Here is an 18,531-nt window from a genome sequence, read left to right on the forward strand (position 1 = left end):
TTTTTTGATTTCCTCTTTGATTTCTTCAGTGATCTCTTGGTTATTTAGTAGTGTATTGTTTAGCCTCCATGTGTTTGTATTTTTTACAGTTTTTCTTTTCCTGTAATTGATATCTAGTCTTACAACGTTGTGGTCGGAAAGATACTTGATATGATTTCAATTTTCTTAAATTTACCAAGGCTTGATTTGTGACCCAAGATATGATCTATCCTGGAGAATGTTCCATGAGCACTTGAGAAGAAGGTGTATTCTGTTATTTTTGGATGGAATGTCCTATAAATATCAATTAAGTCCATCTTGTTTAACGTATCATTTAAAGTTTGTGTTTCCTTATTTATTTTCATTTTGGATGATCTGTCCATTGGTGAAAGTGGGGTGTTAAAGTCCCCTACTATGATTGTGTTACTGTCGATTTCCCCTTTTATGGCTGTTAGTGTTTGCCTTATGAATTGAGGTGCTCCTATGTTGGGTGCATAAATATTTACAATTGCTATATCTTCTTCTTGGATTGATCCCTTGATCATTATGTCATGTCCTTCTTTGTCTCTTGTAATAGTCTTTATTTTAAAGTCTATTTTGTCTGATATGAGAATTGCTACTCCAGCTTTCTTTTGATTTCCATTGGCATGGAGTATCTTTCTCCATTCCCTCACTTTCAGTCTGTATGTGTCCCTAGGTGTGAAGTGGGTCTCTTGTAGACAGCATATATATGGGTCTTGTTTCTGAATCCATTCAACACGTTTGTGTCTTTTGGTTGGAACATTTAATCCATTTACATTTAAGGTAATTATCTCTATGTATGTCCCTATTACCATTTTCTTAATTGCTTTGGGTTTGATTTTGTAGGTCATTTCCTTCTATTGTGTTTCCTGCCTAGAGAAGTTCCTTTAGCATTTGTTGTAAAGCTGGTTTGGTGGTGCTGAATTCTCTTAGCTTTTGCTTGTCTGTAAAGGTTTTAATTTCTCCTTTGAATCTGCATGAGATCGTTGCTGGGTGGAGTAATCTTGGTTTTAGGTTTTTCCCTTTCATCACTTTAAATATATCCTGCCACTCCCTTCTGGCTTGCAGAGTTTCTGCTGAAAGATCACCTGCTAACCTTATGGGGATTCCCTTGTATGTTACTTATTGCTTTTCCCTTGCTGCTTTTAATATTTTTTCTTTGTGATTAAATGTTGATATTTTGATTAATATGTGTCTTGGCGTGTTTCTCCTTGGATTTATCCTGATGGGACTCTATGCACTTCCTGGATTTGATTGACTATTTCTTTTCCCATATTAGGGAAGTTTTCAACTATAATCTCTTCAAATATTTTCTCAGTCCCTTTCTTTTTCTCTTCTTCTTCTGGGTCCCGTATAATTCGAATGTTGGTGCATTTAATGTTGTCCCAGAGGTCTCTGAGACTGTCCTCAATTTTTTTCATTCTTTTTTTCTTTATTCTGCTCTGTAGTAGTTATTTCCACTATTTTATCTTTATCTTATCACTTATCCATTCTTCTGCCTCAGTTATTCTGCTATTGATACCTTCTAGAGAGTTTTAAATTTCATTTATTGTGTTGTTCATCATTGTTTATTTGCTCTTTAGTTCTTCCAGGTCCTTGTTAAACTTTTCTTGTATTCTCTCCATTCTATTTCCAATATTTTAGATCATCTTTACTATCATTACTCTGAATTCTTTTTCAGGTAGACTGCCTATTTCCAATTCATTTGTTTGGTCTGGTGGGTTTTGCCTTGATCCTTCATCTGCTGCACATTTCTCTGTCTTCTCATTTTGCTTAACTTACTGTGTTTGGGGTCTCCTTTTCTCAGGTTGTAGGTTCATAGTTCCCATTGTTTTCGGAGTCTGCCCCCAGTGAGTAAGTTTTGTTCAGTGGGTTGTGTAGGCTTCCTGGTGGAGGGGACTGGTGCCTGTGTTCTGGTGGGTGTGGCTGGATCTTGTCTTTCTGGTGGGCAGGGTTGCGTCTGGTGGTGTGTTTTGGGGTATCTGTGAACTTATTATGATTTTAGGCAGCCTCTCTGCTAATGGGTGGGTTTGTGTTCCTGTCTTGCTACTTGTTTGGCATGGGGCGTCCAACACTGGAGCTTGCTGGCTGTTGGGTGGAGTTGGGTCTTAGTGTTGAGATGGAGATCTCTGGGAGAGCTCTCGCCAATTGATATTATGTGGGGCCAGGAAGTCTCTGGTGGTCCAGTGTCCTGAACTCAGCTCTCCCATGTCAGAGACTCAGGCCTGGCACCAGGCTGGAATACCAAGACCCTGTCAGCCACATGACTCAGAAGTAAAGGGAGAAAAAAAGAAAGAAAAAGAAAATAATAATAAATTTTAAAAAATAATAATTATTTAAAAAATAATAATAATAAAAAAGAAGAGAGCAACCAAACCAATAAACAAATCCACCAATGATAACAAGTGCTAAACCCTAAACTAAGATAAACATAAAAATCAGAAAAAAATCAGTTCCAGACAACAGACCCCAAGTCTACAGTTGCTCCCAAAGTCTGCCGCCTCAGTTTTGGGATGCTTTGTTGTCTGTTCAGGTTTTCCACAGATGCAGTGTACATTAAGTTGATTGTGGGGATTTAATGTGCTGCTCCTGAGGCTGCACTGAGAAATTTAAGTTTCTCTTCTTTATTCTCACAGCTTCTGGTGTTCAGCTTTGGTTTTGGTCTCACCTCTGCATGTAGGTCACCCTCAGGCATCTGTTCCCATCCAGACAGGCTTGGGTTAAAGTAGCGGCTGATTAGCAGGCTCTGGCTCATTAAGGCTGGGGGGAGGGAGGGGTACAGTAGTTATAACTGGAATGCAGAGTGAGCCTGTGGTGGCAGAGGCCAGTGAGATGTTGCAACAGTCTGAGGCGCGCTGTGTTTTCTCCCACGGAAGTTGTCCCTGGATCATGGGACCCTGGCAGTGGCGTGCCTCACAGGGTTCTGGGAGGCAATGTGGATAATGACCTGTGCTTTCACACAGGATTCTTGGTGGCTGCAGCATCAGCGTTAGCGTTTCATGCCCGTCTTTGGGGTCCAAGCTGATAGCAGTGGCTTGTGCCCATCTCTGAAGCTCGTTTAGGCAGTTTTCTGCCTTCTGTGGGCAGATAGGGAAGGAGTCCCCTCTCCTCACACACCCCAAAATAATGGTCTCTTGCCTCTTAGGCAGGTCCAGACTTTTTCCTGGACTCCTTCCTGGCTAACTGTGGTGCACTAGCACCCCTTCAAGCTGTGTTCATGCAGCCAACCCTAGTCCTCTTGGGGTATCTGTGAACTTATTATGATTTTAGGCAGCCTCTCTGCTAATGGGTGGGTTTGTGTTCCTGTCTTGCTACTTGTTTGGCATGGGGCGTCCAACACTGGAGCTTGCTGGCTGTTGGGTGGAGTTGGGTCTTAGTGTTGAGATGGAGATCTCTGGGAGAGCTCTCGCCAATTGATATTATGTGGGGCCAGGAAGTCTCTGGTGGTCCAGTGTCCTGAACTCAGCTCTCCCATGTCAGAGACTCAGGCCTGGCACCAGGCTGGAATACCAAGACCCTGTCAGCCACATGACTCAGAAGTAAAGGGAGAAAAAAAGAAAGAAAAAGAAAATAATAATAAATTTTAAAAAATAATAATTATTTAAAAAATAATAATAATAAAAAAGAAGAGAGCAACCAAACCAATAAACAAATCCACCAATGATAACAAGTGCTAAACCCTAAACTAAGATAAACATAAAAATCAGAAAAAAATCAGTTCCAGACAACAGACCCCAAGTCTACAGTTGCTCCCAAAGTCTGCCGCCTCAGTTTTGGGATGCTTTGTTGTCTGTTCAGGTTTTCCACAGATGCAGTGTACATTAAGTTGATTGTGGGGATTTAATGTGCTGCTCCTGAGGCTGCACTGAGAAATTTAAGTTTCTCTTCTTTATTCTCACAGCTTCTGGTGTTCAGCTTTGGTTTTGGTCTCACCTCTGCATGTAGGTCACCCTCAGGCATCTGTTCCCATCCAGACAGGCTTGGGTTAAAGTAGCGGCTGATTAGCAGGCTCTGGCTCATTAAGGCTGGGGGGAGGGAGGGGTACAGTAGTTATAACTGGAATGCAGAGTGAGCCTGTGGTGGCAGAGGCCAGTGAGATGTTGCAACAGTCTGAGGCGCGCTGTGTTTTCTCCCACGGAAGTTGTCCCTGGATCATGGGACCCTGGCAGTGGCGTGCCTCACAGGGTTCTGGGAGGCAATGTGGATAATGACCTGTGCTTTCACACAGGATTCTTGGTGGCTGCAGCATCAGCGTTAGCGTTTCATGCCCGTCTTTGGGGTCCAAGCTGATAGCGGTGGCTTGTGCCCATCTCTGAAGCTCGTTTAGGCAGTTTTCTGCCTTCTGTGGGCAGATAGGGAAGGAGTCCCCTCTCCTCACACACCCCAAAATAATGGTCTCTTGCCTCTTAGGCAGGTCCAGACTTTTTCCTGGACTCCTTCCTGGCTAACTGTGGTGCACTAGCACCCCTTCAAGCTGTGTTCATGCAGCCAACCCTAGTCCTCTCCCTGGGATCTGATCTCTGAAGCTGGAGCCTCAGCTCCCAGCCCCCACTTGCCCCACTGGGTGAGCAGACAAACCTCTTGGGCTGGTGAGCGCTGGTCAGCACTGATCCTCTGTGCATGAATTTCTCTGCTTTGCCTTATGCACCCCTGTTGCTTTGCTCTCCTCCATGGCTCCAAAGCTTCCCTCCCCTGCCCAACCCACATCTCTGCCAGTGAAGTGGCTTCCTAGTGTGTGGAAACTTTTCCTCCTTCACAGCCCCCTCCCAGAGGTGCAGTTCCCATCCCTATTCTTTTGTCTCTGTTTTTTCTTTTTTTTTCTTTTGCCCTACCCAGGTACGTGGGGAGATTCTTGCCTTTTGGGAAGTCTGAGGTCTCCTGCCAGCATTTAGTGGGTGTTCTGTAGGAGTTGTTCCACATGTAGATGTATTTTTGATGTATTTGTGGGGAGGAAGGTGATCTCTACGTCTTACTCGTCCACCATCTTCAATGTCCCCCCCCACAAATACTATACTGTTTTGATTGCTATAGCTTTGTAGTACAGTTTGAAGTCAGGAAATGTGATGTCTCCAGATTTGCTCTTCTTGCTCAAGATTGCTTTGGCAACTTGCGGCCTTTTGGGGTTCCACACAAATTTTAGGATTGTTTTTTATATTTCTGTGAAAAATGCTACTGGAATTTTTATAGAGATTGCACTGAATCTGTGGATTGCTTTGGGTGTATAGAGATTTTAATAATATTAATTCTCTTAATTTATGAACATGCAATAACTTTCTATTTATTTGTGTCACCTTTAATTTTTTTATCAACATTTCATAGTTTTCAATGTATAGCTCTTTCACTCCTTGGTTAAATTTATTCCTAAGTATTTTTTTTATTTTTTTATGCTATTGCAAATGGACTTGATTTTTAAAATTTCTTCTTCAGATAGTTTGTTGTTACTGTATAGAAATGCAACTTATTTTTCTATATTGATTTTGTATCCTGCAACTTAACTGAATTCATTTATTATTCCTAACAGTTTTTTAGTGGAGTATTTAGGGTTTTCTATACATAAGATTATGTTTAGCTTGACTAACTAAGGAAAAAAGGGAAGACTCAAGCAAATAAAATCAGAAATAAAAGAGAAGACATTACAACTGATACCACAGAAATACAAAGAATCATAAGATACTACTATGAATGATTATATGCCAACAAATTAGATAACTCAGAAGAAATGGATCAATTCCCAGGAACATATAACCTACCTAGTCTAAATCATGCAGAAATGGAAAATCTGAATATGCCAATAACATGTAAGGAGATTGATTTAGTAATAAAAAATTCCCCAACAAACAAAAGTCCAGGAGTAGATGGCTTCACTGATGAGTTCCACTGAATATTTAAAGAGTTGATAGCAACCCTTCTTGAACTCTTCAAAAAAATTGAAGATGAAGGAACATTTCCAAGCTCATATTTTGAGGCTAAATTACCCTGATACCACAGGCAGACAAAGCCACTGTAAGGAAAGAAAATTACAGGCCACTATCTTGATAAATGTTAATGCAAAAATACTCAACAGAATATTAGCAAACTGAATCAACAGCATAGCACATTAAAAAGATTATGCACCATGATCAAGTGGGATTTATCCATGAGATGCACTGATGGTTGAACATATGCAAATCAATAAATGTGATACTCCACATTAACAAAATGAAGGATAAAAATTATCAGATCTGCTCAATAGAAGCAGAAAAAACATTTGACAAAATTTAACACCCCTATAAAAACTCTCAAAAAGTTAGGTATAGAAGGAATGTACCTCAACATAATAAAGACCATATATGACAAGCCCATGGTAACATCATACTCAATGGTGGAAAGCTGAAAGTTTTTCCTTTAAGATCATGAACAAGACAAGACTCTTGCCACTTCTATTCAGAATAGTTCTGGAAGTCCTAGCCAAAGCAATCAGGCAAGAAAAAGAAATTAAAAAGCATCCAAATTGGAAAGGAAGAAGTAAAATGGCCTCACAGAATTTGACATAATTTCAATAAATAATTCCTTTATTTTATTATTCCTTTGATTTTGTAATATATCCTTCTTTTTTCATCAAACTGTTGAAAACATTGAGTGTATTTCTAGGATTTGCATTCTGTTCATTTTACAAAGAGTTTAATTTTGCATCTTACTTGCTCTTTAGTCACTTCAGGAGATTAAAGCAGACATATGTAATATTCAGTTCCTCCTGGTAGTAGGCCTTACTCTTTATCTGAACATCACACTATCTTTTTTAAAGAAAACTAGGTTTTCCTTTAATAAAAAAGTGTTATTTGAGCAGGAAATAAATTAGAAAATATAGAAAGGTAATAAGGAAAACTTTAAATCTCACTGCATAAGCCCTACCCTCAGTACTACTCCCCAGAGTTACGCACTGATATTTCCTTGCATGTCCTTTCAGAAAATGTCTATACATATGCATCCCTGTGTATATATATTCTTTTTACAAAGCAAAATCAGATTATTTGTTCATACTTTTCTACACTATGATTTTTTTACTCAACAGTATATGTATTTTGTAGAATCTTGCATTTTATTTTTTTTAAGATATGAATTTTTAAATAATAGTAACTTTTTAAAAAATTTATTTATTTGGTTGTGCTGGGTCTTAGTTGCAGCAGGTAGGCTCCTTAGTTTTGTCTCATGGGCTCCATAGTTGCAGCATGTGGGGTCCTTAGTAGCAGCAGGCAGGCTCCTTAGTTGTGGCTCGTGGGCTCCTTAGTTGTGGCATGTATGTGGGATCTAGTTCCCTGACCAGGGATCGAACTTGGGCCCCCTGTACTGGAAGCAGGGAGTCTTATCCACTGCACCACCAGGGAAGTCCCCAATCTTGCATTTTAGTAACTACATATAGATTTATTCCATTCTTTCTCGTAGCTGCATTGTATTCCATTGTATAGAAATAATTTCTAAAAAGTTTTTCGTAGTTCTTTTATCTCAGTATTCTTTTTATAAATAAGCATGATTGTTTATGAATGCAGCAATGGGAGGGTATGGACTTTGCTGTCACATAGGATTGAAGTCTAATTTTGGTTAAATGGCTTGTTTTCTCCTTTGACAAAGTACTTAACCTTTTTAAATCTCACTTTCCTCATCTGTGACATTAGTATAATATGTATTTTGTTAGGCTGTTGGAAAGATTAAATGAGGTAGTAAATGTTTAATGCCTAGTATATAGTACACGAAGAGAAGAAAGGAGAGAACTATATTTAGAAAGCCTACTTTGTTGAAGTTCACTTGGTTTCTGGTTGGTTTTATAGAAATCCTATTTTAGCCCCATTACTGAAACAATAGATTCAAAGTATATGGCAAGACTTCTGTGCTCTGAACAGCCTTAAGGAATCTTAAAGTCATAATTGGCATCTCCTAGAGACAGTTTACATGTGATAAGTATGTGTGAATATATTTGAATGTTGTGTTTTTATTGCCATAACAGTTCTGATGTTGAAATTGGCTAGTAGTCTCATTTTAGTGCCCCTTAGTTTGCTTTATATTCATGAATATCAGAAATTAATAAATAGGAGGAGAGAGGCAGCAGGCTAGGAGAATATAGCACCTATTGAGACCAAAGAAAATATAACTGTGTAAAATATACCTGTTCCATTCTCCATGTCCCTGTGTTAGTCTTTGTCTGGCCTTTGAGCTGTCTCTTGGGACACAAGTCTGAAACACTCACAGGAAGATTACCACCTGGATGTCTTTTAGGAGAGCCTGTCTTCTATACAAGGTTTCTGGTAACTCACTGCTTTCTAAATTACAGACAGGAGAGACATTCTTAAGACTAAGCTATAACAGTAATTGATGGCCGCCTGGGGGTATGCTTGGCATAACCTGCAGGGATCATAAATTCTCCTTAGTTTGAACCAAGGAGGTTTTGGGGATTTCTAAATCAGGTACTAGAATTCTGAAAAATTTTCCTGGCAGCAGAGTTTTTTTCCCTGCCATTCATCCTGGGCACACTTTGGAGAACTTGAGCTTTGTTATTTCCCATATCAGAAAAGGAAACTTTTACCATGGTAGTTTATGAGCGCCTAGGAATCTTAGGCCCCACCTTGCTCCTAGTATAAAGATACTTTAGGGATATTGAGAACTCTGGGTATAAAAAGCCTTTGTCTCTTTCTGTGGTGTCTCTCTACCTGGCACCACAGCCTTCAGACTCTATCTTATTTTTCTTCTCTTATTTATTCATTCAACCATTTATTTATTTATCAAAACTTTCACACTCACAATTGTAACCCAGTGTATAGATCCAAGTTTCTTCCTTTTATGACTACACTTTAATGGGGAAACCTGACAAATACATAAGTTAAGCAAACAAAGTAATTTTAAAGAATGGTAAATACTACTTTAAGAAAATAAAGTTGTGCAGTGGGACATAATATGATAGGCTGTAGAGCTTCCTTAGCTAGGCTGTGCAAGGAAGTACTGTCTGAGGAGCAGAAAGCTACATGTAAATCTGGAGGGAAGTTCATTCCATGTAGTCTAGAGAGACCCCGAAACAGGAATGGGCCTGGCATATTCCAGGAACAGCAATGGCAACAAGGCCAGTGTCCCTGGAGCAGAATAGAAAATAGAGAGAAGAGTGAGCCATATATAATCAGATTGCTATTTACCTATTTGATTTTTTCCTAATCTGCCTTGGGAAAGAGTTTAACACTATTTGATTGCATTGGGAAACTATTGGAGTTTGTTTGTTTGTCTTTTACCAAAACAAGTATACTGTCTGATTTTATATTTTGAGAAAATATTTGGACCTCTGTGTAAGAGGCAAGAATGGATGCAAAAGAGCAGTTATGGAGTTGTTGTGGAAGATCAAGGAAGTGGTGATGGAGGCTTAGACCAGGATTTTAGGAGTAGAAACATTGATATGTATTAGGTTCCAAATATATTTTGGAGGCAGAACCACTGAAAAATTTATTGATATATAGGTATTAGATGTAGGGGAAAGACAGAGATTAAGGACTACTCTAAGTTTTCTGGCCTAAGGTCGATGGTGGGACCATTTGCTTAGTTAAGGAAAATTGGGAAACAGGAAAAAATGGGATATAAGAGTACCATTTTGGTCATATTAAATTTTAAATGAGTATTAGGCATCATGAAGTGGGATCAATGGCCTCAGGGATGAGGCTAGATCTGGGTATATTGATTTGACATTTAAAGCCAGATACTGGTTGAGCTCTTCTAAGAAGTGAGTGGAAATAGAGAAGAGAAAGGGAACCAGAACAAGGACTCTGGATATTATAACATTTAGAGGTCAGGCAGAGGAGGAGGGGCTGAAAAGGAGAAACTAGTATGATAGGAGAAGAACATGGGAATTTGGTATCTCAAGAACCTAGAGAAAATAAATCTTTTAAGAAGGTGAAATACTTGTTTGTGTCATTGATGCTGGGACAACAAGCAGGATGAGTACAGATGAATTGACTTTGAATTTTCACAATAGAAGTCAATAACCACCTTGGTGAAAAGTGTTCAATTCAGTAGTTAAATACAAAATCCTGATTAGAATAAGTTGAGGAGAGTATAAGGTTGAGAGGATCGAGATAATAGGTCTATTCAAAACTTTTGCTACCTGGGGGTAACTTTTTTAAACCAAACATCCAGTGCCCTCTTCTTTCCCACAATAACCTGCTGAAAATACAGTAAATGCCTCCTTATCTGACCCTAATCGGACGAGTAGTTAACAGCTTAATTAGAAGAGTGGATTGAATCAGAGAATTATGAAAAATGCGTAAAGTTAAAACACATCAGGATTCACTCACCAGTATTTTGATGTCGTGCTCTTATATTGCTAGTCATATTTCCTTCCCCAGTTTCAGTACAATGATGTATAAAATACTACACAACCTTGTACCTATACAATGTGTTTTGAAATTGTAACCTTTTTCATCGCTTCAGCGTTTGTGTGTACCGTGAAATAGTATAACTCATTAGAAACGTGACCTAATTAAAAAATGTACATTTCCTATACTTTGGGAGATAAACCTATCTAATAAAATCATCTTTTGGTATCAGAACATTCTAGAAAGGATTTTTATATACAAACAAAAGACAGTTTAGGAATAACACATCTGGAAAAATCCACTCAGTAAAAAATAAATGTGGTTATTAATGTTGACTTTAAGAGGAGAAAGGGAAACTAAGATATATAATATTTTTTTGAAAGTTAAAAAGTATATATCATTTATAAACTTCTAAGGACAGAAAATATACCATAGTTAACTTATTTTCAGTGTTTAATACAATTTCACATGGAAGTTAGCACTCAAAACTTTTATGGGGATGATAGTGGTCCTCTCTCCATTGGAGGAAGCAATTCCATTATTTAGAGGTGTCTGCATTATCCCCATGAGTAGTCATTGTTCAAAGGAGAGATGCAGAATGGGAGGGAGATTCATATTTACGCTTTTCATTAATGTTGATATATATTAAACACTCTCCACGTCCCAGAAATTGTGTGAGGGCCTGGGGAAAAAATGGTTCTTGTCCTCTTGGAACTTACATTCTACCGTGTGATGAAAATACATTGTGATAAGCATCCTACAATGCAGGTAGTGAGCACAAAGGTCTATGGAGCACAGAAGAGAAGTAGCTGCTCCTATCCTAGGGGATCAGGGAAGGCTTTCCTGATGTGTTCCTTAGTCCCCATTCCTGCTACCTTCCTTTAGGCCACCATTGTCTTACACCCAACTTTTAGCCATAGTCTCCTAACTGGTCATCCTGCCTCCTGTCCCTTGCTTCTGTCCACTCTAAATTTAATTTAGAAGCTTTCAGTGTCTCCACCTCACCCTCGGGATTAAGTCCAAACACAGCATTATGTCTCAAAAAGTCTTTCTTGGTTGAGGTGCCATTTTCCTCCCATCCTAATCTCTAGCTATCCTGTTACATTTGACCCTCAAGGGTAACTAAACTACCTTGAGTTCCAAGGACATGTTATGTGCATGCTCGTCATCTGCCCCTTGTTCATGTACTTCCTCTTTCTAGAACATTCTCTTCTCCCTTACTGCACCTGTACCTGGCTAATTCATTCTCGTTGTTTAGGTTTCAGCTCAGATGTATTCATCCAAGCCAGAAATATTAATGTCATCCTTCTCTCTTCCCTTTATCTTGTCCTTTCCATTTAATCAATCATCAAATCCTAAAAATTCTAAGACTAAGCATCTTTGCTGTGGATTATTTAAATTTTTTTCCTACTTATTAAAAAACCCCTGCAACATTGGTATTCTTACTCCCCTGGTGAAACTGAAGCTAAGAGGGATTAAGTTACCAATTCAGGATCATACATTTAATAGGTCACAAACCTGGGATGCAAATCAAATTCCATCTGACTCCAAAGCCAAAATGCTCCACCACTTTGCCTTTCCACTACTTTTCCAGACTAATGACCATTATGTCTTTGTTCCAAAAATGTTATTACTTTGAGATGTTTAATTTCATTTTGTTTATTGTTTCTTTCTTTGTTATATAAAATCAGTGGCTAAGAAAATTGGACACTAGACTTTTACTTTATATTTCTAAGGGATAGAAAGTGAGAAATAATTGAAAAGTGAATGAAGCAGGTGTGTTCATTTTAAATCAAAGAAAAATAAATTATTTTAAAAGTATTTCAGGCTGATGTCACTTCATACGTGGAATCTAACAAAGTTGAATACACAGAGGCATAGAGTAAAATGGTTTCCAGGGACAGGGAGCGGGGAGAAATGGGGAGATGTTGGTCAAAAGGTATAGAGTTGCAGTTATGTAAGATGAACAGGGTAGAGATCTCATATACAGCATGATAATTATAGTTAATAATTCCGTATTGAATACTGGAAATTTGCTGAGAGTAATTTCAGGTCCTTTACCCTCACAAAAAAGATAACTATGTGAATAAATGGATATGTTAATTAGCTTGACTGTAGTAATGATTTTGCTATGTATACATATATCAAATCATCATATTGTAAACCTTCAGTATAATCAATTTTTATTAAAAAATAAATAAATAATATTCAGGCAAAAATGTGATTATAGTTATGAATCTGCTATTAACAAATAAAAATTTTAAAATATATTGCAAGTGTACTATAGGAAATTCTACCACCCACCCATAGATAACCATTGTTATCAAATTTTGCTGTACTTTATAAAGGTCATATTTATAACACTATACTCACATATCATACTTCTTGCTACTCACTGTTTTGGGAAATGGAGAATATTGAAATGAAAGACCCAGTCTTGAAATCAAAGCTCTTACAATATGGTAGAATTACTCTTTGACTTAAATACATTCAGATCTAAGGGATAGAAAAAGGTCGGACAGACACTGAAGTCCCCGTCTCTTGGTAAATTCACCTGAGTCCCTTGATGAGCCCACAGTCCCAAATTTGTAAAAGTAAGACTATAGTAAAGATAAAAAGTAATACAAATGAGAGTCTACTTTTAGATTGGAGAAATGCTAATGAACCTATTGGAGGCAGGCAGCTTGCTATCACTGAGTAATCCAGCGTTGACTTTGGCAAGGACAGAGCCTGTCTAGCTTAGAGAGATAGCTTCCAAATTAGCCATTATAATTTTAGAACCACAAAGGAATACAGGGGCAGAGAAGTGAGAGAGGAAAGAATGTTTTTCTCAAATTTTGACATGGGAGGGGCAGAAAATTTCACGTGGAATCACTGTATCCACTTTTAATCTTTTAATACAACAGAAAAATTTTAAACAACTTTTTTCTATTTTTATATACATGACAAATAATCACTGCAAGCAGAGCAGAGTATTCGAGTAGTGATTAGATACATTTTTATGTCAAATGAATAGGTATGGTCTTTTTCCATTTGTTCTGTTTCAGTTTCAGCCAGAGATAAGTATTTGTGAAGTGAACAACTGTCTAACCTAAGGGGAAATATGGAACGTTTGCATTTCTACTCTCTACTGAAGATTGAAATTGGTTTTATCACCAAGTTAGTCTCCGAAGATCAGTGGAATCTATGTTTTATTTCTGGTACTGTTGATTTAAAATATTTCAGAATAAAGACAAAAGAACAGAAAATTCCAGGTAATGGAAGACAAGGGCCACTGCCTAGCTTCCAGTCTTCTAATATATCTTACAAACAGTAAGGAACAAGAAAGGGTAAATAAAATTTCACAGAAACCATGCCCATGGTATAACTTGAAAACAGAGAATCATCAAACTTCGAAATAACAGTAATAAGAAAAAGGAGAAAACCTACTAAATCCTAGTGCAAGATCTCATCTTCCTGACTCTCCTCCTCCACCCTGGCTTGCTTTGGTGCAAGCAAGGACAGACCAAGAAAAACTACAGGGAAGAGAGGAGAAGAAGAAGGCTAGTGAATACTCTCTCCTTGATCTATAACTACTGTCAGAAATACTAAGCTGACCCTAAGTCTGAAAAATACTAAAAAAGGTGCCCTGGTAGATGAGAGCCTGAACTATAGGTAAAGGACTATAGGGAATGTATGGTTTCAAAGAGCATTCTTCAAAATGTGTACCATCTGGGGGAAAGGTAAAAATGATGTGAAAAGCCCCCTTTGGCTATTAGGTAGTGAAAGATAAAAGAAGTGAAAAACAAACTTCACTTCAAATTTCTGGTTATCTATTATCTGTCCTGGAAGACAATAAATAACCAGAAATTTGGAGGACATACAACCTCATCTCCCACTACCAAAATAGCAACAATCCACTAACCTATCTGAGCTTTGAAATACTGACAAGAGAGGGTGCAATTGAACTAGGAATCTTGTACAACAAAAAAAAGGAACAGAAAAAAGTTCCAGTTGTCCTGCATCCTTACCAAAACATGGTATGATCATTCTCTTTAATTTTAGCCATCCTAATAGGTATGCAGTTGTATCTTATAAAGGTTATCATTTGCATTTCTTTAATGGCTAATAATGTTGAGCATTTTTTCCTATGCTTATCTGTCATTGATATTTATTTTTTGATGATTTCAAATCTGTCAAATCTTTCCTTATTTTTAAGCGGGTTATTTGTTTTATTGGATTCTTTCTTGCCTTTTTAATTGAATTTTTATTATTGAATTTTGAAAGTTCTTTATATATTCTGGATGCAAGTCCTTTATTAGGTAGGTAATTTGCAAGCATTTTCTCCCAGTCAGTGGCTTTCCTTTTAATTCTCTTAACATTGTCTTTCAAAAAGTGAAAGTTCTTCATCTTGATGAAGACTAGTTTACCAATTTTTAAAAATTCATGTATCATTATTTTGGTATCATATCTAAAATCCTTTGCTATTCCAAGTTATCAAATTTATAGGCATAAGGTAGTTCATAATATTCTCCTATTATCCTTTTAAATCTGTAGAATCTGTACTGATGTCACATTTTTCATTCTTGGCATTGATAGCTTGTGTTTTCTATCTTTTTGTTTCTAATCTGCTAGAGCTTTATAGATTGCATTGATCTCCTAAAAAAATCCCTCTATATAATGCTGTCACTGAAGCTACACCAAACAATTTCTTATAGGCAGTCAATCCAGGTTATATCTACTCATGCTTTCATCCATTCAGCAGACATTTATGGAGAATTTACTAGGTGCATTGAGAATACATTAGGAAAAAGACCCTATACCTTTATAGAATCTACATTCTTGTGAGAGAGGCAGACAGTAAACAAGATAAATAATTAAAACACATAGATGTTGTGATATGTGGTAAGATGAAAGAAAATCAGGGAATGTTAGAGATTAGGATTTTACCTTTAAATAGTAGCCAGGTAAGGCCTCAATGAGAAGGTGAAGACATAAAGAAACTGGGGGTGTGTACTCAGATACCAGGGGCAGAGTTTCCAGGCAGAGGGTAGAAGAAGTGCAAAAGCGCCAGCATACTTGGTACATAAAGGAAGAGCAAGGAGGTCAGTGTGACTGGAGAAAAAGGATTGAGTAGGGTTGGGTTCCAATACAGGGTCGATACAGAGAACCAATACAAAGTCAGATTGTGCTGGGTCTTCCTTATAGGTCATAGTAAGGACGCTGCTTTTGTTTTGAGACAGGGAGCCTTTGTAGGGTTTTGAGATGAGAGGTAATACAATCTAACTAATATTTTAAAAGTATTACTTTGCTATGTGGTAAGAATAGTCTTCCTTGGATGGTGGTGATTGCAAAGAGGCACGGGAAGCAAGATGGAAACTATAGCAATAATCTAGATGAAAAGGCCTGGGCTAGGATGGGAGCATAACACCAGGAATTTTTTTTTTTCTTGAGTAACTAGAAGATTGGAGTGCCATTAACTGAGATGGGGAACAAGATAAGAGAAGCAGTTTTGGAGAAAACATCATATTGTTGAATGTTTTCCCTCAGTTTTCACCTGATTTCAGGTTATTCTGCTTAGTCTGTATCCTCAAAGCTGTTGAAAATGAAGATAAGTATTCTACTTATTTAAAATAAAGAGAATCAAATTAGTATTAACTGTAATGGCCCTTAGAGATTGCTTTAAAAGCAAGAAAATAGAAGACCAGAGAGGAAAACTGATGCTTTTCTCTGAGTTGAATTGGTGGTAAACATCGGAGTGACCCAGTTGGCTCAGTGCCACAGTAACATCAATGAGTGAATTTACTCATGGACTGTATTACTACTCTGGGCTTCAGCGAAGATGTGAAGATTATAGACTCAGCCAACTCTTTGGCCTTTTCTGCTTTGACCTGGCCACAATCTATATGGGAATAAATTTAGCACCAGCTATGGAAATATCTGAGGAACAATAGTTGTTTGTTAAATTTGATCTTTATTGTAAGAAAGTTCCTCTTAACAGGACCAGAAACTAATATCCTTTAAATAACTAATTTATTTTAAGGTAATAGCATTTGGAGTGAAAATGAGTCAACAGTTCAGGGTTATAAGGAGCTATTTAACATTGGGCAAGTTACTTTGGGCCTCAGTTTTCTCATATAGAAGATAACTATATAATTTTTTAAAATAATTTATATATATTCCCTCTTACAGAAAAATTTAAGACAGGTACCTGAAAAGTGAGAAAGTTGAAAGAGATAATTTCTAAGTGCCGTTCTGATACTTTCAGTCTGTGATTCTACTATTATTGCCTTGGTAGGTAAAGTGAAAGTGATGCAGAAATATATCCCATACATTCAGACATTTAAGTAACTTACATTCACTAAGTGATGGCAATCATAATCATAGAATAGGATGCTTAGAGAGACTATGACCCTTGGGCATGGTTCTCAATTTTAAACATTCTAGCAGAGCAATATAATGCAGTTAATAAAAAATGGTTTGAGTTATAACTATAGGAACTGAAGTTCATTATTACCATAAAAGAAGAATTGTAAGTTAAGAATAACTTCTCTGTAGAATCGTAGACCCTTATTTTTTGTTCACGTGATACCAAAGCCTCCAGAAGTTAGTCAGCTAGGTTTGCTTTGTGTTGTATCAAAGCAATGACGTCACTGGTTTCACTGAGTTTTTTCCTTTTCGCCTTACTTTAGAGAAGTCATATAACTTTTATAGCTCAGGTTGCCTTGAAAGTCCCATTTTAAATAGAAGCTCATTGACCATGCCTCTAAAAGTTGAATATAGCTGAAAATGGAGATAGACACATTCCATCCTTGGCTCAGCATAACTAGTATCTTTACAGCTAGTACGGCTAGTCTCGCTACGTAACTTCTAGTGTAATTCAGTGTTTTGTTTTTGTGAAATTGGTTTTTAAAGATACAGACAAAAGAGGAGATGAAGTGAAGACCTTGGCTGATAACCTACATCTAGAGGACTTATGGAATAAGTAGGAAAAGGGCAAGCCCCCTCTCCTCTCTGAGGTGATTTGCCTTGACCTACTCCTTTGTAGCAGAGTCACGAGCAGCAGATGTCTGCAGCTCTGGTGAGCCCCGTGTTTCCTAGGACTCCAGGTGATCCATCACTGCCTAACCTACAGGGGCCCTTGTAAACTGTCAGGGAAGCTGGAGCCAGACAGTGAACCACAGACTCTGCTCTTCTTGTCATATCATAGGAGCCTTCCCCCAACAGTGTAACAGTGGCAATATTTCCGTTTCCTTATTATCTCAGGTTTGTGCTAAGAACTTAATTTTTCCAAACTGATCTATATTATTTAGGGCATACAAAGATGGAAAAGCTATAACAATAAAGTTGAGAACCTTTAACCCAACAGCTAGGTGGTGGTGTAGTGGTCACTTGTTGGAGTGCAGGGGGAGATAGTACTAATTCAAAATGGGCACACAGAGGTTTCCAAAGTTATCAGTGATCTAATTCTTAGAGGACGGATGGGGGGCAGTGTTGGTAAATGGTGTTAATTTTATTATTAAACTTAAATCGTAGCTCTTTTCGCATGTACGTTTCACAGTAATAAAAATAAGATTTAAAAAATGAAATACAGGGCTCCCCTGGTGGTGCAGTGGTTGAGAGTCCACCTGCCGATGCAGGGGACACAGGTTCGTGCCCCTGTCCGGGAAGATCCCACATGCCATGGAGTGGCTGGGCCCGTGAGCCATGGCCGCAGAGCCTGCACGTCCGGAGCCTGTGCTCCGCAACGAGAGAGACCACAACAGTGAGAGTCTGGCGTACCGCAAAAAAAAAAAAAAAAAAAAAAAAAAAAAAATACAATATCTGCAAAGCTAAGTTTACAATCTTGCTTTACTATTTGTTACTAGTATGAACTCAGGGAGTGTTCTATAGATCATAACTAGTTCCAGGTACTGCAGAGAATTCATAAATATTTTCTTAAGGTACTCAGTCTTAGCTTTTTTTTCAGCTGTATTAAGAAATATAACAACAACAAAAACAACACTTTTCCCTATGCATACCATTTCTGATCCTTATTGATCACCGAACATTTCTTCATGTGTAAAGTGGAAGTAACAAAGCCAACTTTACCAACTGCAGTGAAAATTAAATAACATCTATAAAGTGATTGGCACATAATAAACTCTAGTAGTTGTCGGTTCTCATCCTCCCAGTTCTAGTCAAATTAATATAAAATATATGTTCATAAGTGTTTTTCCAATAATTG

General features: G+C 37.8%; 1 protein-coding gene across 3 annotated transcripts in view; it reads left to right on the forward strand.

Moving 5' to 3' along the window:
• Window positions 1-18,531, forward strand: part of TRPC6 (transient receptor potential cation channel subfamily C member 6) — a 134,713-nt gene that overhangs the window by 43,421 nt on the left and 72,761 nt on the right. The gene's annotated exons all lie outside the window — the stretch shown is intronic.

The sequence above is a fragment of the Physeter macrocephalus genome, chromosome 16 (genome assembly GCF_002837175.3).
Source record: "Physeter macrocephalus isolate SW-GA chromosome 16, ASM283717v5, whole genome shotgun sequence".
In the NCBI taxonomy this organism is placed as follows: domain Eukaryota; kingdom Metazoa; phylum Chordata; class Mammalia; order Artiodactyla; family Physeteridae; genus Physeter; species Physeter macrocephalus.